General features: G+C 36.8%; 2 long non-coding RNA genes across 2 annotated transcripts in view; one reads left to right on the forward strand and one right to left on the reverse strand.

Annotated features, from left to right (window-relative positions):
• The window catches only part of LOC108505176, a 599,626-nt gene that overhangs the window by 85,076 nt on the left and 492,449 nt on the right, over window positions 1-22,101 (forward strand). The gene's annotated exons all lie outside the window — the stretch shown is intronic.
• LOC108505175 lies at window positions 9,178-11,488 on the reverse strand. Its single transcript, XR_001877410.1, has 2 exons — window positions 11,385-11,488; window positions 9,178-9,303 (listed from the first exon to the last, which is right to left on the reverse strand). It is a non-coding gene; the product is annotated as an uncharacterized LOC108505175 (long non-coding RNA).

Consider the following 22,101-nt stretch of genomic DNA (forward strand, 5'->3'; position numbering starts at 1 on the left):
ACGCTGGGTCTCACCTAAAAAATCCACTGCGCAGGCTCGAAGGGTTAATGACCTTTCCCAAATCTTCGCTCGCGAAGACTGGCCATTATTTATTAAGCGGGACTGAGTACTCTGATGAGTAAAGAGTTCTATACTTGAAAAATGTAGAGATTTCATAGATGCAAAAGTTGACTATTTTAACATTGTAAAAATTCTTCACCCAAAGGGTGGCTGGGCATTGGAACAGGCTCCACCGGGAAGTGCTCACAGTACCGAGCCTGACAGAGCTCAAGAAGCACTTGGACAATGTTTGCTCTCAGGCACATCGTGTGATTCTTGGGGCTGTCCTGTGCTGGGGCAGGAGTTAGATCAGTGATTCTTGTGGATTCCTTCCAACTCAGGATATTCTACGATTTCTCTTGATTTTGCAATAAGTGGCAAAATTCTGATCAAGATGTTGTACCACTCTTGAAATGACAGACTGTTGTAGCCAAAGCTTCTGATACAACCAATTTGGTTAGCTTTTGTAATTCTGTTTTTAAAATCTGTTATATTTTTGGAACAAAAAATTAATCCTTTATCATTCATCACTGCTCTATATTGGAATCACAAAACAGATAAAAATCAGAAGTAAATGAAAATAAAATACTAGACTTAAATAGTCACTACATGTTATTAATTGGGCAATGCATTTTAAATACCTTTAAAATCTGAAACATTTTAATTAATTTGTGGTTTGTTTTTATTCTTGTCATCTTAAGTGAATAAGTATAAACAACATTCCTAGTCTGTAATACATACTAAACATAAATCTTTTATTTGAAAACAAAGCAAAACAAAGCAAAACCAATAACCAATTTAATTGTCTTCCTATAATTTTTCTGGAATTTCTGTGAAAATAACCTGAGAAAAATATCTCCAATGTTGTTTTTATAAACCCTACTTATTCTAAAAACAATAAACAAAATATTTCAGTTTTTGACAAACATTTTCTAGTTTTGAATACATGTTTACTTCAAATTGTAGAAAGTAAAAAGTGTTAAAAGTGGCTCTAAATTACAAATAATAGGTTTATCAAGTGGCATTTATCCTCACTGGCATGTGAATAAAACAAGTAAAATTCCAGCAGCATCAGTTATTAAAAGGAATTGTCTCCTTCATTTGCTTCCTTTTAGGCACATGAAAGAAATGCTGAAACAAAGAAATCAGTTTTTCAATTTCTTGAAAACATATTCCATTACATCTATGAAATGCATCAGGTCAGAATATGCCCCAAATGCGTGAGTTATGTATAAGATGTATGGGCTGATTTGTTGGTACAAATGTTATAAAAATAATATAACTGTTAGTATTTCACACTGAGCTGTAAACTTGATGAAGCTGAAATGTGTCCTAAATTCGGGTAGCACTTGGTTAGAAAGGGTGTCTATAAATGTTTTCCCTCAGTTTCTCTCTTCTCTGATGTTGGTGATCTAGTGCAATCTACTTTAAGCTCTCTGTAACTAACCTAGTTTTTTGGATGCTCATTTTTTTTCTGTTTAGTTTTGGGGTTTTTGGTGTGATTTTTTTTGTTTTGTTTTGTTTGTTTGTTTGGTTAGTTGGTTGGTTGTTTTTTTTAACATAAAATTAAAACAGGATTGTCTGCTCCCCAGCCTGACCCTGCAATGTATGACCTATACAAAAATTGCAGCTTTGTTTTTGCCACTGTTTTTCTGGTGTCCTACCTAGGGATGAGTGATTTTTAAAGGGAAGAACAAGATACCTAGCAACAGAAAGTGTAAAGAATTGTCTCCTTTACCTCCTTCTTAAGGAGCACAGTGAAACAAGATGCTGAAGCAAAGGGCAGTAAAAATTGGTCAGTGTTTTTATTGCAGAAGATACATGACTTCTCAGAGGCTACACTAGTTAACATTAATTAGAGCATCTATCATGCTGCTGTAATGTGGCTGTCTCAGCCACATCATAACTGTTCAGCCCTTTAAACAGAATGTGGATGTTGCAAGTAGTCATTTTGTAAGAGTGCATCTTTGTAGCCTTATATAGATTAGAAGAAACTACCTGTATACTTTCTCTATTACTTGAAAACATGATAAATGGATATTAAATATATCAGAAAGCAAATATAAGAATGACATTTTTTATTAAAAAGAATGAAAACTTCTCCAGAGGCAGTTGTAATGTTATGAAAAATTTTAGACCATTTTCAGGGAGATTAGTGAAAATAGCTGTTAGCTGGATCCTATTCATAAGTATTTCAAAGAAGATAATAATGAGGACAGGAAATTAATTTTTAGATGGAACAATTAAAGATCAATTGTAACAATCACAGAAAAGCCTCTGAGGCTCCAGAGATATAATTAATTCCTAATTATTAATTAGAGATAATAAACTACTATGATATTTAATTTGTTGTAAGCTACTTTGTATTTTCTATCCATTAAAAAAAATAAATGTGAGAGTATGAAATATTGTTATATGCTATGTGAAATATAGCTTGACTCTGCACTGGTGTGGCCTCAGAACTTGGGTACTATGTGCAGTTTTGGACATCTCATTATAAAAAAGACATTAAGTTGTTAGAGAGCATCCAAAAGAGGGCAATGAAGATGGTGAAGGACCTTGAGGGGAAGTCATATGAGGAGCTGCTGAGATCACTTGGTGTGTTCAGCCTGGAGGAGACTGAGGGGAGACCTCATTGCAGTCTGCAGCTTCCTTGGGAGGGGAAAAGGAGGGGCAGGCACTGATCTCTCCCTAGTGACCACTGATAAGACCTGAGGGAATGTCCTGAAGTTGTGTCAGGAGGGGTTTAGGTTGGATATCAGGAAAAGGTTCTTCACCCAGAGGAAGAGGGTGGTTGGGCACTGAAACAGGCTCCCCAGGGAAGTGGGCACAGCACCAATCTCGACAGAGTTCAAGAAGTGTTTGGACAATGCTCTCAGGCACATGGTGTAACTCTCAGGGCTGTCCCGGGCAGGGCTAAGGGTTGGTCTTGATAAATCCTTATGGGTCCTTTCCAACTCAAGATATTCAACGATCTTGTGATTCTATGAAATACTGTATTTGAAATCTTAACTCTTCAGCAGTGAACATGCTACTATTAAGTTGTTTTTTAGTCTGTGATATGGATATCCTTTGGCTAGAAATAACAGTCTATATAAATAAATATGAAAATAAATAACAGTATTTCAGGAAAAAAACACACAGCAAAACTTCTTAAATGTTATATAATCACTAAGACTTTAAATGGACAAAACATAATGGTTTTGGGAAGGCAAAATTCAGATCTATGGCAAGTACAACCCTTTTGCAGAAATGACCCACATACTGGTAAGTAGGTGGAGATGTTAAAATCATAATTAGGGCTCCTGGACCCTCTTCTTCAATGAGTTGCTGCATTCTCAAACATATTCCAGATGAAAATTAGGTAATCGAAGGGCTTTGTAATGAATTCCTATACTTGAGTGAATCCCAGCTACAAGGAGTTTTAATTCTCAAATATATAGTCTTTTTCTTGAATACTTCAAAATTATAGCACCAGTAAATCATTATTATTGCCTTCCTAAGCATCAGCTCTGCAAGGTGCTGAGCAAAGTGTCACTTAGGCAGCAAAGCTCTAAAGCATGTGCTTAGCAACATAACACCTTACAGAATAAAGCCTTAAGTGACCTTTTCCCTTTCTGCTTTAAAAGATCATCACCCACTGTGGCTGGTTTCTATTTTGGCAAATAGATGTAGCATGCAAAATGTACTTACTAAGAAACTTCCTTACAACATTCAACATTTTGATTTCCAGTGTAAGCAAACTAAAAGGACAATAGTGAACAGAATAAGGAAAACACTTAGAAGACAGTATCTGTTTTCATTTCAGGCTGTGAATCTGGTTAGGTCTGCTTAAAAGATTTAAAGAAAGGGCAAAAAATCTTTTTTTGAGTTGCAGAAAAGAGTGCATTCAGATTGGCTTTGTTTGCTTTGATGACTGATGTTTCATTTGTATAGGCTCTGCTGTTATTAAGGACTTAAAAACCACTTCTTTGGTTTTGGCCTTTTTTTTTTTTCATTCATTATGCACATTAAATTAAGATTTTGTTTGGAGAAACAGCATTGTTGACTATGAGCTCCAAGAACAGTTCTTGGAATTACTAGAACTAAGTTCTAATTTTCTCTGTGACCTTGATTACATCTCTGAGTAGGTCTCCATTTTCCAGCTGATAAAATGAGAAAATGTAGTTACACCTACAGGTTCAACAGCAGCAAAAGGAAGAATAGGAGCAGGACCTGGTGATAAAGGTCTTAGAAAAGGCTGAAGTAGTGAATGTCTTCTTCATCTCTATCTTCATTGGTAAGACTTATTTTCAATAATCCCAGGTGCCTAAGACCCATGGGAAAATCTGAATCAAGGAAGACTTGGTGGAAGAGGACCAAGTTAGGGATGGTTTATATAAACTGGCTAAGCCAAAGTCACTGAGACATGATAAGATGCACCATGAGTGCTGAGGGCCCAGGAATTTCCTGAATTACAGGAAATTCTGTTTAAATATGAGAAGTAACAATGGGGTGGTTTTTTGTTTGGTTGGTTGGTTCTGGGTTTGGGTTTTGTTTTTGTTGTTTTGGGTTTTTTTTACAGTAGTGGTGGTTAAAGGCTAGAATAACTTGCCTAGAAAGGCTGATAATTATCTGTCACTGAAGTTATCTAAACTCATCTGAGCAATCTTCTGTATCTGAACCTCCTCGTCTCTTGGTGATCTCTAGAGGTGTGGGATAGCCATAGGCTTGCTTTGATTCAGTGTTTATCTTTATTTAAAGGCAAAATGCATGTTGGTATGGGAGACTGATATTTTAAATTCCTAAACCTGGGATTTTTTTTTTTATTCCATGACCTACAATAGGGCAGAGTTTTGCTGACATATGCTGTAGGTATTAATTATTCAGTGATTAAACAGGGTTCTGAAGATATAACTACTATAACTATTAATTATATACTATCCATTTCTGAATGTGAGTTTGTATTACTAGTAATAATGTATGGCAAAAGACTTGAAAGCTTTCAAGTATACTGTTATTATGCACTTCTCACATATTGTATTATGGAAGCTGTATAAAATAGATAGTGCACCATATTCTACTTTGTTTCATAATCTGAATGAAAAACAACTCTATTACTTAATCATCTCTCCTTTTCTCCTTTAGAAGATGTCATTAACAAATGTCTTCGACTCCATGAATAAGTAAAATTATATATTCAGAGCGTAAATGTTTTAAAACTCTAAAAATGTATCTAGAATAATTTGGGTCCTCAAGATATGTGGAAAATGAAAACCGCTCCTGGCAAATTAATAATAGCTCTGAATATTCAAATAGCAGAGTGAAAAGTGCTGTTATAATTAGGATTCAATGAATGTAAGTTGCATTTATAGCTGTTATTCCTAGCTTTTTTTGTTACTTCCTTTAGGAGCATGATTCTGGGTTCTTTTTGTATTTTTCTCATGAATGAGCGCTGCTGTGCCTTTTAATTTAAAGAATACATGCTTTTAACATTAAGACTGACAGCAACTATGCAAAAATTATATTTTTAAAATCTAGTTTATAAAACACTTGCTTTATTCTATCAGCCACTGTTCTTTTTCTTTTCTCTTACAAGGTTTTTCTTATGTTTTGACATTAAGCATAAATGTAGCTGCAGCCCTATGGACTGATATAGGTATTTTAATTTTTTTTTCTGAGAAATATTAACAGTGAAAGTGCTGCACAAAAGGAATAACTAACAAATTATACTTCATCAACAATATAAGTTATTAAAATAATACAAATTATATTAATCCATGAAAATATAGCATTTACAAGAATTTTAAAAATAAAAACCCAGCAATACTAAATACACAATGGGGTAAATTCCTGTTTAGAATTATGAAAAAAGTAACAGTCATTATTAGCATTCAAAAAGAAAATGCTAATAGAATTTTCTTTTTACTGCTTCCAGTGATATTAATACTTTAGTAGTGGATTTGGGTGCATTTGTTAGTATATTTCTATAGATAAGTCTGTTAGTTCTAAAAATACTATTACACAGTAATGATACTCTATTGAATATCCTGAAAGACTTAATCACGGTTTTCACATCAAGTTGCTGTGCCAAAACTATAATTTTCACATTGCAGAAAAGGCCAAGTTGAAATGTCTTTGTCTTTCTGTAACACTGATTGGCATTGTGCACACTTGAAATGTTCAGTGTTCAATTCATGCTTTGTTTCTGAATGGGGTTAATAATTTGAGGCAGCTGATGGTATAGCACACTGTCAACAACATCCACAAAAAGATATCTACATTTCAAGTAGTACCAGATCCTTTTTTCTTGGGACTTTTTTTGTTTGTTTATTTTTTTAAGAAAAAAACAAAATCACCATTGAAGGGTGATTCAGTGTGTTTTATTTTATTTATGGGTGTTGAATGAATTTACATGTAAAAATAATTGTCATGGGTTAAGATTGGCCCCCCCCTGACAGTCGGGGGCTCAGAGGTGATTGGGTGCCAGGACAGTGTTCCCTGGAGAGCCAGTCACCACTCGTCTTGTTCGCTTCCGCTCAAAATCCCATATACACAGCACCGGAAGCTGTTGGCAGTTTCTCTGTTGGTGTCTGCTGTGTGTGGGTGTAGAAGGCCAGGGGGTGGCTGGGCTCCTTCCCCCCTCCAGGGGGGAGAGGGGAGCCCCGTGGCTCCCCAACTCTGCCTAGACCAGAGTTAGAGACAGCATTGGAGTGAGCGTATGTTTGTGAGGGACGCGACTCACAAACAACTGGTAAGCGAGAGAGACAGAGAGAGAGAGAGAGAGAGAGAGAGAGAGGCAGGCCTTGTGGCCAGGCCCTCTTCTTTTTTCCCCCCCCCTTTGCAGCCAGGCTGCAGAAGGGGGCTGTTTTTCCCTCTCGCTGTTTAGTGGGAGTGGATGCAAGGCTCAGCATTGGAGCAGAGCCAAAGTGGACGGGCTGATAACGAAACAGCTCGGTGCTTGGGAGAAGAATCCCAGGGAAAACTGGAGACGGGCCAAAGGGCTTGGGAGTTGCCCTGCCAAAGTTTGACCGGGGGCAGCTGAAAACTGACTTGGAGGATGTTGATAAACTGACTAAACTACAGCAGCCTACGAACCGAGGTATAGGACTGAGAGAGAGAGACCACGCAACAGAGATGACACAGAATCAAGGAGAACGGACTCAAAGCTATCTTCTTGGACTTCATGAAGAAGGAAAAACTGCAGCAAACAGCTGAAGGTTGGTAGGGAAGGGTTCAGGGGCCCCGAACACTCCCACGAGAGAGAAACTGGTTCCTTATCAGCCTGAAAAGGCTTTTCCTGGACTAAAGTTAAAAGGAGAAGCTTCAAAGGGACTGATAAAAGTGTAATAATATATATATATATAGTTGCTTGATTTTGTACAGTATATTTATTTGTGTAAATAAATGTAAATACTTCCCCCTTCCCTTACAGAAGCTTCTGGCCTGAAAGTTTTCTCTTCAGTGTTGGGATAAATTGTGGGAAGGGGTGGGGAAGCCTGGAAAATTGGATTTTGGATTTCTAATCTGGCTCAAACTGCCACAATATTTTATTCACTTTTAATAGAATATTATTTTATACTTGAAGGAAAAATATTGAAAATAATAATGAGTGTTAAATAAAAAGTTTATTTATTGAAGTAGAGGAGCTATACACATTAAAAAGTATTCCTAGCAAATTCATTACTTTTTGAGCAACCTTGAACATAACTCATAACACCCCAGCCATATTCAAGAAGTAGCCCAAAGGTCATTCTTTATAGTCTAACGCACTCTGTTTACAGTTGTATGTTAATAATATCTAATCCTTTTCACTCTGTCTGTCTTTCTCCATGTCCTCCTTCTTGTCTTTCTCTGTGTTTCTCTCTGTGTCTCTCTGTCTGTGCCTCCCCCTGCCCCCTCTATCACATACAATCATCTGTGGATCTGAGAATTTCAAATGGCAAGAAGCCTGAATGTGATTCAGAAACTGAGGGTTTGTCCATGTTGAACTGATTAGCACAGGGCTCTAAGGAGCCTTTGCATTGCTGGGGAAGTACATTTGCTTTCACCCTTAGCAACACTGCAGGAATTGAAAGCCAGTTTTCACTTATAACTTTCAGATTATTTAAATTAAAATTCACTGTAAAACAGGGAAAGAATTTCCAAATATGCATTGCAGTCTTCACTGAGGCCATCTTAAAAGTTCTGTCCAGAGAATATGAAAATCCATATGACAACAGTTCAAATCAGGGAAAGCAGAAGAGACTTTTGTCTCTTCAATAGAATCACATAATCCCAGAACTGCTGAGGTTGGAAGGAACCTCTGAGATCCCCCTGCTCAAGTAGAGTCACCTAGAGCCTTTTACCCAGGATCATGTCCAGGTGGATTTTGAGTACCTTCAAGGATGGAGACTACACAAGATCTCTGAGCAACCTGTGCTGATGCTCAGTCTCCCTCACTGTGACAAAGAGTTTTCCAATGTTCAGATGGACCCTCCTGTGTTTCAGGTTCATTACCTCTTGTCACTGAGCACCACTGAAAACAGCCTGGCTTTTGTTTTCTTTACACCTTCCCTGGAGGTATTTATATACATTTGCTAGGGTTGTCCCTACTCAGGGGAAAGCCTTTGCGTGTCCCTTCGTTGTACTTCATGATGTCTGTTTATTTTTTATTTATGGAAAACACCAGTATTATTGAACCAACAGTTATATCTATATGTGGATCATTTTAATGAGACTTAGTTTATGTTAAGATATTGACTCTTCTCTGAATAAGAGTCTGAAATACCTTGAGTCTTTTCTACCTCAAGTTTACACATGTTCATCATTCCCAAAATACTTTTTGGTTTTTCATTGCAAGTTTTCTAATGACTTGAAGAACCATTGTGTTTGTTGAACATCTGTTAAGGTTATAAACAAATGTGATAGTTATATTGTTACTATTTTTGAGCATTTCTTTGCATATGTTTAAACATCTGTTTAAATAAGAAAAAATAGCCTATTAAAAACCAACAAAAAAGAGTAACTTAAACCAGTGTAAGAAAAGTGCCATAGTATCAATAAGAAAAATCACACTTCACACCACCCTTTAGGCAGTTTCTTTTTTCTTGGCATCCTTTCTAAACTGCAAACTTTGCATCATGTCCAGAAAGTCAACAAATCTTAATTATTGCAAAATAAGGATGACAAAAAAGTATTTAATGAAAAAATGCATCCAGTTGTAGGATATAACTGTCAATTCCAATTGGGAAAGTCCATTCCGGATCATGCCATTGTGGGAGTCAGGAAGGTGGAAGCATTCATCTATTTAAAGAAAGGAAGCAGATGTTAAACTTTAGTTTATGATTTTCTAGTATATTTGCTCTAAACTGTATCAATTAGGCACAACTTAGAAACTTCATTTGTCAGAAAAGATAGAAAAAAGCCTTCTGTTTAATTTTTTATCTTGTTATAGCTATTTTATACTTCTTTTGCAGACTATTTTTAATTAAACTTCTCTTCTTTAGTTATTAGTAATATTTAGCAGAATTACAGGAAGTTACTTCCCCAATTTAGTCATTTAATCTCTATCTTCCATTTTACATGAGGCAAACTGCAGTTGGAATGAAACCTCATGGATGAGATGGGAAATGAAGTTCATCTTAATATGATATGTTAGATAAACACAACATATTAGCTGTTGTTAAATCTTTTTTCCTAAGTTTGTATTGTTGTTCAATTCACTGTTCTAGAAGTTTAATTTCAGCAATATCTATTCCTCATTAAACGAGTAACTTGTTCAGAGAAATATTTTCTATTCCATGGGTGTTAAAGTTTTCTTGTATATTTGAAACTATCAAAAAATTATATTGCTTGGGCATACTGTGCTAATGATTGTTATATTGTAGTGTGATAATATTCTAATGTGGTAGTGAAGCCCCTTAGGCAAGTCTGGGTGGTACTTCTGAGAAATCTGGCATCTGCTGAACAATTTCAGCAAGGGAAAAAGAAGGAAGAAAATGACCTATTAATAGAAGAGTTAAACTGAACAGAAAATAGACCACAAAGGGAGATAAAACAATTACTCATCTGGTCTAAACATCAAAAAACACTATATGGAAAATTCCATTAGGGATAGCAAATTACCTTCACTCAATAAAGATCTTCACAGACATGGAGAGCTGCTGAAAACAAAAGCTGAAGATAAACTGAAGGATCTGTTTGGTTACTGAGTTACAGATCTCAGATCCAACAACAAAAACCTTCACGTTAAGGTGGGAAAGAAACTAATTGCAAGAAGGTGTAGTTTTTGAGAAGCAAAATTTCAGTTTGTTGCTTCCTTTTTGCTGGAATCAGGTTTCTGTCTATTTTCTCAGTAAAGGACCCAAGGCAACTATATAGTTTGTTTTTCCTTCAGGTTGTTTTTATCTTGGAAATATAAAGTAAACAGTTGAGAAGAGCAAGTTTCTGAACTGTTTAATTGACATGGAAGTAAAACAATGCATAGATGTCTATTTGGAAGCATTTTGATTATAAACATTTTATTTCTTTTAATAAAAAGATTTTTTTTTCAAGAATCTGGTTTTGTGTTGCCCCATGCTATTGCCATTTTTAAAGCTGATAAGTATAATGTGCAAAGTCCAAGAATTCACCCAATGAGATCATATTAATCATTAAATCAGTATGTAACAGCGTTGTTTGACTGAAGTTATTTGTCCCTTCAGATTGCTTTAGAGTGAAAAAAGTGCTATCTGAAGCAGTAGAAAAGTTGAATACAATGTTTCAGATGGGGTTTCCTGGAGAGAATAAGCAGTCAAAACTTATTCTGAGTACAGTTATGACCAAATATTTGTCTGGATCAGAATATCAGGAACTCAGATTTTCTAATGACACTTAAGTTTGTAATACTTAGATATTTTGGTGTATAAGCTGATTGGTAGGTAATTCTTGATAATAGGAAGAATGCTAATGTCATAGCCATCTTCAGAAATAAGAAGGAAGATCCATAGACCTACAGGTTATTCAGCCTCACACCAGGCTGTAAAGCCCCAGTCCTGAAGCCTCAAACTTTACTGGGAGTTTTACTTTTATTTAACTCTAAGAGTTATGGCTAACGCAAAAACTCTTGCAAAGCCTTTGGTTCTTTGATACCTTGAATAGCAAAAAGAGAACATGCTAAAGGCATTTCCCAAGAGATTTAATTTAGTGAGAAAATAAGTGTTTTGGCAAAAGGGTTTACAGGAATAACATATAACCAAGGAAAAGCATTACACTAGAGCACCAGCAAACACCACCCCCATACAACTTAGTGAAATATCACTCGTTGGTGTTAAGTTACCCACAAGAGGAAGAAAAGAGAGAAGAAGAAAGGAGTGAAGAAAGAGAGAAGAGAGAAAAATAGTTACCACTAAGAGGTCACATGTTGGCAGCTTCCAGGAAAGAGGGCTGAACAAGATGGAAGCCCTGTGCATCTGTTTATATGGTTTGGCTCTCTGGCCACTCCCCCCAGGCTGGACATCCGGTTCACTGACCACTCAGTGCCCTCCTAGCCGGAGTGAGGGTGCTGGAGCCAATCAGAGGCTCCAGGGGACATAGTGTGGGCGGGCTACCAGGCAGGCCTTATTGATTGACAGGTGCCTCGTGTGGTTCCCATGCCATGTGCCTTCCAATCCTGGAGGCCTGGTTGGCTGTGGGCCTTACCATGCGGGCACTGATGCTTGAGGCCTGGACCCTCTCCCTCCACACACACACACACACACACAAACAAGATGATTGATTTGACCTGACAGTCACATAGTCCAGTGAGATACAAATCCGGTATCTCACACAGGCCTCAAAAAAACTGTGGAGCAAATCCTCCTGAAAAACATTTTGAAGACATCAAAAACAAGGGGAAGAACCTAGTAGGGGTTTACCAAGGACAAATTATACTTATCTGAACCCATTGCCTTCTGGGATGAGATCACTAGTTCGAGTGTTAAAAGGGAGAGAACTGGATCTCATTTACATGTAAGACCTTTGTCACAGTCTCTTAAAATCAAATTATTGAAATCTAGAGTGGATAGAGAACTGTAACTATTGTTCAATGTTTTGTGTAACATCTGTGACAACAAATAGTGCACTCCAAGGAAGTTTGTGGTCAACATCAAATATGATGTCAATACCAGTTTGGAGGATAGTTAATATGCTGGAAGGCAGGGTTGAATAACCATTTATAGGAGTGTGGAAAAGCTCGAGAAACTGGCAAGCGGGTTCCTTGTGAAATTCTACAAAGGGAAATGCCAAGCCGTGCACCTGTAGATTAATAAATGCCCTCCAGTACAGACTTGGAGTTCATCAGCTGGAATGCAGCTTGACAGAGAAAATTCTGGGTGTCCCAGTTAACATGAACTAAACAGGAACCAGCACTGCACCTTTCTGACAAATTAACCCTCCACCTCCTGGGCTACTTTAGCAAGGGTGCTAGCCAGGATTCCTACGGATGTGATATCCTTTATTCAGAAAGGGTGAGCGTCTACCTGTATTCAGTTCTGGGCTCCCTAGTGCAAAAAATATGTAGACATACTTGTGTAAGTCCAGTCAAGTGTTAAAAAGCTGGTATGGGGATGAAGCACACGGTGAACTAACAAAAGCTGAAGGAACTTAGTTCCTGGGTAAGAGAAGGTTTTGGAAAGATATTATTTTGATCTTCATAACTCAAAAGTGTAAAGAAGACACAGCCAGTCTCTTACACGTATACAGCAAAAGGCCAATGGAAAGGGTCACAAGATGCAAGAAGAAAGTTCTGACTAGGTATAGGGAAAAAACTTGCTACTGTCCTGGTCCTGGCCAGGACAGATATTATTTCTTGCAGGAGCTGTGGGGGAGCAAAGCCTGGATCTATATGGGCGTGGCTAGGAGGTTATTCTATACCACCTCACACCATTGCTGGGGCAGGGGTAAGGGATTCTCTGGCTTCCAAGAAGAAGAGTCTCTGACTTTGGGTCTGCGGTGAGCATTTTTGCGTGTGAATCACTCTTTCATATAATTTTGGTATTAATATTTTTGCTGTTACTGTTGGTTTTCTTATCTCATTGATGTTTCCAGTAAATTGTTCTTATTTCAACCTGTGATCTTCATCTCTTGTGCCTCCAATTCTCAACTCCATCATGCTGTGGTGGGAAGGGGGAGAGGAAAGGGGAGTGAAAAAGTGGCAGCGTTGTTTGGGAGAGTCTCAGCGGGTACACTGAATTGCGGAGTACCATTCCTAATCCACAAGAGCTATATAGTGGACAAACATAGGGATGGTACTTAGGGAGGTTGTGGAATCTGCATGTAAAGCAGCAGTCCCAAAGCCACACATTTGGCTGAGTGGTTTACTTATATTTAGACTCCCAATAATTTCCCCACGCAAAAATTTTGCAGACTCTTAGTTCTTTGGTACCTTGAATAGCATAAAGAGAACATACTACAAGCACTTACCAAGATAGCTTCTTTTACTTTAGTGAAAAAAAATAGGTGTTTTGGTAAAAGGTTTTACAGGAGAGCAAACAAATGAGAAGCATTACACAAAGGTACCCTGCAATCAGCAACCATTGGCTTAGTGAAATACAGCCGATCAGTTTTAAGTTACCCACAGGAGAAAGAAAAGAGTGGAGGAAGAAAAGAGAGAAGAAAGAGAGAGAAAAATAATTGCCACCAAGATGTCACAAGGTGGCAGATACTGCGAGAGAAGGCAGGACAAGATGGAATGCTGTGCCCCTATGTTTATATGGTTTCTGTCATGGCCCCCCCGCTCAGGTGGAACATCTGATCCCCTGACCACTAACTGTCCCCCTAGCCTATGTGAGGAGTACTGTAGGGACTCTGGGGGCGTGGTGTGGGGGCTTAACAGAGGGAGCCTCCTCAATTGACAGCCCAGCCACATGGTTCCTGATACTGCTATGTGCACTCTGGGCCACCAGGTTGACTGCAGACCATGTACCTTCTGACACTGCCGTGAGGCTGCAAACCTGGCTGTGGTCCCTCCCTTGACACACAGACAGACAAGATGGTAGATCTGACACAATAATTAAGCAATCTAGTGATATACGAGTCCAGTCTCTCACACTGCATCATTGGTGGAGATGTAAGAATATCTACTCGCTATTTGAGAGAGCCTGAGCCACCTGGTCTGGTTTACCCTGCTGCAGGAAAGGAATCAGACTAGATGACCACCAGAGGTCTCTTCTATCCTGAGCTATTCCATGATTCTATCAATTTAACGTTTAAAGACTAAAGGAAACAGTTGTGTGTCACTGTCCGGGATTATTTCCTAATACAGATCTGTAAGTTGTAGAAAGCTACTGTTTGCCTCAAGCTGCAGGTTAAAAATGAGATTTTGACTATGTCAGCAGTCTCACAGAATATCAGCTACTGCTATACATTTTTTTTATTTTGTCTGATTTCGAATCCACCATAACTGTGTTAAGTAAAGTGTTTGTCACGCAAATTAAAAAAGAGCCAATCAGACCACTGATTTTCAAGAAGAAAAAGTAACTTCCTATCTTAGTCACATATCTTGTAATTAAATTATTTAAAGAGAGTTGAGAAATGACTGGTCTTAACTAGCCTGATTAATACTGTTTTGGGCATCCCAGAATAATCAAGTGCAGTTTAAAGGTAATTGTAGAATTAGAAATAAAGGTGATAGATACTATTCTATCAGAGCTTTCAAGATCTCTGAACTCTTTAAAAAAATTATGTTTAATGATTAGGGCCCAGCTTTGACATGTTGTGGGGCTTTTGTCTTTTACGTTAACCTTTATGGTTTGTAGTAAGTCAAAACACAGTAAGTATTTAGGGCATATGTAACTATTTACCTTACCCTCATTTAGGTTTGATTCTATATATGAAGTACAACTCTAAATTCACTGTCACCCAGGAAAAAAAAAAGTGCAATAATATTTTAATTTTATTATAACTGTCAGATGACTATTATAATAAAAAGTAAGAATATTTGATTTCTAAAATTTCACTTCTTATTTAGCCTTTTTAGTGACAACTGCTCTAACTATGCCACTCATATTTGATCTAATTTGATATACATACCATTTTCTTCAGAGTCAAACAAAATGCTGCTGATATTTTTTTCATACATGGCTTTTCAAAAGTGGCTTTAATGCCATAGAGAATATTGAAACTACTAAAGATGTTGATCCTATTGAAACAATTTTAATGATTTGCATATTACTGTTACAGGTAATTTAAATGATCCAAGTGAATAAAGTGAATAAAAAAATAATAAAAATTAATTAGTCAAACTTCTTTTAATGTTGATTTTTGTAAGACTATGATATCTCAGTACCTTCTCAATCTAAATTACTCTTATTTTGTCTTATTTAATATATTCATGAGGGAATGGTAGGAAATCCCATTTAAATTAATCTTCAGTAATTTTTAATTCTGCCTTACTGTCACACTATTGACTTTCATATATCTTATTCGTCACTAAATAATTTCTGTATTTGAAAAAAGTAAATACAATAGCAAACACTTTATTAGCTACTGCTCCATTTCTTAATTTTCATCCCAGCTATAGAAAAAAAAAATAGAAAATACAGTCTAGTTTGTTGTAGAATTATGAGGAACTGGAGTTTAGCTCGTGAAATACTGCTATTAGAAATAAGGCTGGCTTTTTGGCTTTGGAAAAAGCCATAGGACATTACTTAATACGATGTTGAGTTCAGGGGTTTTAGTTTTCTAAAACAAAAAGTAATTTTATCAGTATCAAATCTGTATACTCAGATTTTTTTGCTACTTCATAGTTCCACAGAAGTTAATGAGAATCCATGCTATTAGCAGAACATGCAAGCTTAGGTAGCTTGACTGCAGTACCAGGATAAAATTAATTTTGGACCTGTACAGAGAAATATGTAACTTCTGTATCCACTCGAAAATGTTGCATATGATAATTTCAAGTGAGTGTAGTTGTTTAAAACTGAGTCTTCTTAACCAGTTATGAAGAGGTACTTAGATTTCACAACCTTAATTTGCCTGGTTTATTCTGTATTTGAAATTCTATTGAAAATATTCAGCTAAAGCTTTCTTTTCTTCTATCCATGATTTTTCCAAGGATCTTTTCATGATGTGATGGACTTCAATATCAATATTGAAGATCCACACTGTGTTTCACAAATAGACCTTTTAAAAGAATTTATAGCAGTCTTTATTGGTTGTAGTGCTTCTAGATTTTTTTCTTTGTTTTTGTCTTGTTTCAGATTTTTTTGTGTTGCTGTTTTGTTTTGGGGGGTTTTGTTTGTTTTTTGTTTGTGGTGTTTTTTGGTTTTTTTTCCTGTTGTGAAATACACACAGAGTCTGAAAGAGCTGACAGAGATTATCCTAGATAATGGCATTTTGGTTTACACATCAACAGGTGTTTTATAGAAAACAATCACATATGTTTTGGTAGATAAACTTCAGTTTTGCCAAAGCAGGCTTGACCTTTTAAAAGAGGATCCAGTTCAATGTATGCAATATGTTTCACAGTAGCAATTTTAAAACAAAATCTTCTGATAATGTCTGTGGGATTTATGTCTAACAGGGACTATCAAGAAAAATTTGAATTCCTGAATGCACTTGATGTTTATTGAATGACTGTAGTTACTAGGTCAGCTTCGGAGAGCATCCAGATTTCTCTACTCAGAGATAGGGAAGTTCTGGCTCAAGATGTGTGCTGGAAAGACGGGAGAATAGCAAATATGATAGACTGTCCTTTCCCTTGTACTGGACCCAGAGGAGTGATTTATCCTGTCTGATATTCCCCAAAAGTAGTTTAGGAAGGACTAAAATTGTTAGTCTCAATATGCAGGTGTCAATTACATCTAGTTTGTTTGGAGTTTTCTTGAAGAGTTTGCTAACGAGCAACTTTAGGGCAAGGGGTGTAACTGAGATTGAAGGAGTCAAAATATAGGACTGAGAAACTATGATGCAAGCAAGGACTAGTCTAGAGACCAGGAAAGAGGCTGGAAAATTCTCTGCACACTTGATAAATGACCTGATTCATTTCAGTGATGCTTATGAATCACAGAAGAAGACAACCAACTGAAAAAAATAGAGTTCTACATTACAGTAAGGTGCCAGATGAGGTTTAGAGTGAGATACAAAGCCTGCTCATGAGATGATGATGAGTTATCTCAACATATCTATTCAGAAGTTACATATCTATTCACAATTTGTAGCACAGTAAAGTTTCTGGTTATTACTTTACAGAACTGTACAATTTTATATTTAAAAACTATTCTGTGATTTTCTACTTTTTCACATTCTGTGGAATTACTTACTTAGTAAAATTAGATTATATTTTCAATAGTTAGGTCATTTAATGCATCTAACTATCTTTTTTTAATATAAATTTTTTCAAAGAAAACTGTGTGGTGTAGAGATACAGGGTAACTTTTCCCAGAGATTAGGTATATATCCTCAAAGTAATATACTGAATTGATTTAGTCTCTGCTTGATAGATGAGAAGTTAGGTTATTCACCACGACTGATGTCATAGTTTCAACACTCAAACTCAGCAATTTACTGAGGCTGTCATGGACAATGAATCCTGCAGTAACATTTCCTCTTTACTTACACCACACTGGTGATGGGCTGATGGACTAGATGCAGTGATTAACGATCCAGAGATAAGGCACCAAGATTTTAATGGAAACCAGATTTTTAAATGCTTGAGCTTGCAGAACAATTTTTTTTTTCCTCCAAATCTCATAAAAAGGAAACTCAGTACCAGAGAGTTACTTTCACCAGGAATCCTCATTTGCCACAGCAATTCATTAAAATGTGATAAAATGTCATTGTGCAACTAGCATATAGGTAGCTGGTATTTATTTAGGGAAGTCTTGGATATTCCTACACAGCAGGTTTTATTGGTAAAATATGATCCTACCTTTCTTTTCTGTGGCTTCTGAAATAGATATTTCTTTTCTGAAGAGATCAAATGAAAAAGACTTCCTAGTTCAGTGAAACAAATCTGTCAGGCTTTTTTACTTGTTGCTTTTCACAAGCCAACTGTAAGCTATCAAAGGCTTTTAGTAGCACAGGCTCTTAACTGTATGAAAAATTCAGCATTTTATGGTCACATAATAGAACTAACAATAACCTTCTCTACAAACAGCATACCTCCTTATAGAAGACGTGACTGTGTGACCCAAAGTAATTTATATTCTGTAAATATAATCATATACCGATTTATCTTGTATCTGCAGTCAAAGTAGCAGAGAAATGCTGAAAGGATTGAAAGCAAATTCCTCTTCGTATGAAAAAAAACATCAGGAAGGCAGTTAGCTCAAGCCACTTTGCCACCAGAACTGTTGCATATTAAATGAAAGGCCTTTTAGTGCTCTTTTTTAGCAATGATTGCATCAAAAGGCAGTATTGTCAACTATCCAATTCTGGAATGCCTAAACCCCACATTTTTTAAAACAGCTAATATGTTTATAACCTGAATTTCTGTTGCCATAGCAATAGGACATTAAATTTTCATGGAAAATGACTTGACATCTCTTCCCAGTACTCAACAACGGTTTATGAAACAATATCTTGTTACTGCCATGCCTTGTACAGCCTCTGTTGAAGTACATACTGACAGTGAACGAGGGAACAGTGCATGACCTCTCTCTTACTGTTTGAGAAAGTATATACAGTTTCCCTCCAAACTTCATATCAGTAGGAGAGAAAGCTGTTAGGAAGTTGTTAGATTTATGCAGTTATTGATGGAAGAAGCAAGAGTGAGGAAAGCATTCTTGGCTACTTTTACAAGCACCCATAACCTTAGTGGAGGTGAACCTTGCACCTCCTCCAAGTGCACATTCATAACACTAGGCACTATATACAGTCTCACTGAAAGTATGTCCTATTAGTCTATAAAAATACAGCCAATTGACACACCTCAAGTGTTTCCATATACTGTTACTGAAATACTTTTGTTCTGGTAGTTAATGAGCAGTAATGTCTAAATCTGTATTTGATTTCCAAAAACACTCTTTCTTTTTTTCCTAGCTATCCTAGTAAGATGCCCTAAATCTATTTGAAATGCTGTGAATCTGTTTATAACATCAAAATTATTTCTCTGACAGCTTATGAAATTATGTTTAAAGAAAACTTTACTGTAATTACTGTTCACACGTTTGGCGCAAAGCACATCTGCAGAAAACTTATAAGAGGATAATCAAGGAAACAAAAAAAAGGAAAAGAAAATGCAGTCAGTCACAGTCAGTTGCTTGATAAATCACTTTACAAGTAATGCATACCGTGTTTTAATTTGGAATTTTTAAGCATATGCTGTCATTTGAAATTTGTTACTGTTTGAGCACAGCATAAATCGGTTTGGCAGAAAAGTTGTAACTGTCCCCTTTAGGCACTCTGGAAATGAACATTTTGAGCCAAGTCTACTTTATTTGATGTGTTGAATTGCAGTGAAATATAATATATAGTGTCATTTTATTTCAATTACCTAGACAGATACTATACAGAAAATACTGTGTGTTATCTCCCCTGAAGGACAAAAATAATTTCTTAAACACTCTTTTCCCTTTCTGACTTTGCAGTTCAGTGTTCACTGTCATATGATTTTTGGATAGTGTAACATACTAACAAAAATTTTGCTGTTAGATTTTCTCCAAGGATTAATGGAATCCATTCTCAGATAATATTTAAATCTGTCTTGGAAAATCATAGAATGAATCATAGAATGGTCAGGGCTGCAAGGGAACTCAAAGATTACCCAACTCCAAACACCTGTGGATAGGGACACCTTTCACTAGACCAGACTGCTCAAAGACCCATCCAACCTGGCCTTGAACACTTTCCAGGGATGGGGCATCCACAGCTTCTCTAGGCAACCTGTTCCAGTGTCTCACTACTCTCATGGTGAAGAATTTTTTCCTAATATCTAATCTAAAATTACTATCTTTCAGTTTAAAGTCCTATCACTGATAAAGAAAGCCTCCCTGTCCTTCCTGGTGGAATCCATAGAGTCACCCCTTTTCCATGCTAAACAACTCCAGTTCTTTCAGCCTGTCCTCACAGGAAAGGTGCTTCAGACCCCTGATCATCTGTGTGGCCCTTCTCTGGATCCATTTGAGCAGGTCCATATGTCTTTTATGTTGCAGGCACCAGAGAAGGATGCAGTACTGCAGGTGCAATGTCATGAGAGCAGAGAGGCAGAACCACCTCTCTCGATCTGCTGGTCACACTGCTTTTGATACAGCACAGGATATGGTTGGCTTTCTGGGCTGCAAGTGCACATTGCTGGGTCATATTCAGTTTTTCATCCACCAGTAGCCCCAAGCACATCTTTTCAGGCCTGCTGTCTATCCACCCACGGCCTAGCCTGTATCCATGTTTGGGATTACCTAAATATAAGGTGCAGGACCTTATATTTTGCTCTGAAGAACTTTGTAAGGTTAGCACAGGCCCGCTTCTCAAGCCTGTCAAAGTCCCTCTGGATGGATCACTTTCCTTTATAATATCAACCACACCACTCAACTTTATGTCATCCACAAACTTGTTGAGTATGCACTTAATCCCACTCTCCATGTTCCTAACAAAGATGTTAAGTTGTGGTGGTCCCAGTACAGACTGCTGAATGGTACCACTTCTCAAATGTCTCCACCCACATATCAAGCTATTGACCAAACTCATTAAGTGTGACCATGCAGCCAATTCCTTACCCACTGAGTGATCCACCTGTCAATTTCTTGACAATTAATTATGTGGGACAGTATCAAATCAGTTAATAATGAAAATTCTTCCTCAGAAGATTAATAAATTGAACTGTTCAATATTTGCCCCTAAATATGCAATGGCATATAGCCCCATTGACAGAATATGTAAGACAGTGATGTATTGCTGTGCATTTCCCATATTTTTTGAGTGGATGTGGAGAAAGATAGTAGGTATAAAACTTCCAGATACCATAGTAAACCAAAATTTTCAATTGTGTGCAGCACACTGATATGAACACTTTTATTTCAGGGAAAAAACCACATATTTAGTAAGGAAAACAATGTGGATGTTTAACATACATTACTTAAAGAGAAGGAAGACACGTATGCATCAAGCCCGAAACCAGTGAAAAGCTTCTGTCAGCCACTTATATTTATCAGAATAATCTCTTCATAAAATGGTACTCCACTTATCAGATTTCAAATTTACTTACCTGTATGCTGGAGTGGCCTGATGATATGGTTTTGACAAAGCATGTATGCATCCACTGATGTTGAATCTGCCTAAAAATTTTCTATGTTTAATGGAACTCCAGAATCTCACTGAAATATGATTTTATGTTAAACTCAGAACTTTTATGTCTTCAATATAAAACCAGTTTATTTCCTTGTTATGTTCCAATGGTATGCTTTAGAATTCTTTGAAATTGCAACTCAAAGTAAATCTGTCTCCTTCATTCCTCATACCTATTCCCCAGCTGAAATATGCATATCTTCTAATAGTAAGAGAGGACTAGTTTATCACATGACTAAAATGGAGAAAAAACAATTATTTTTAAAATATGTTGCAAACACATACTGTATGCATGCCATTGGTAATATGTTTCATTCAAAAAACAATAAAGGGATGGAGTAGCAAAAAATAAATCTTTTACCGTTTAATTTAAGAAGGGAACTAAACATTGGTTGCCACTGATCCGAATTTGTATTTAAAACAGCCTGTGCCAAATAGATAGCTGCTTTTTTTTTTCTAGTTGTTACAGGCACTGTCATTGGCTAGGTTGTAGAGAAAGATTAAATTCTTCTCTCCAAAAATCTGAGTGGACTTGCACCTCAGTTACTTTTTGCTCTTCAGAGTGCAGTGCTGTCTCCAGGGGTTTCTAGGATACAAAGACAGATTGAACAGTGTTCCAGGTATTCATCTCAATATCCTGTTTGCAGATAGAGAACTGTCAGAGTGTGTGTGAGAGCTCATCCACAGGACAGTAAAAGCATCGGATCAAGGTCTTTATGTAAAGTTTGTAATATCACTTTGTGTTGTGATAAATGAAATTATTCTTACTGCTTATAAATATATACCATAGTTTCTATTTAATGAGGATGCACTTCTACTTCTCTTGATAGGACTCATAAATTAAGCCTTAATTTCAGTTTC

The sequence above is a fragment of the Lepidothrix coronata genome, unplaced genomic scaffold (genome assembly GCF_001604755.1).
Source record: "Lepidothrix coronata isolate B3197 unplaced genomic scaffold, Lepidothrix_coronata-1.0 Scaffold185, whole genome shotgun sequence".
NCBI lineage: Eukaryota > Metazoa > Chordata > Aves > Passeriformes > Pipridae > Lepidothrix > Lepidothrix coronata.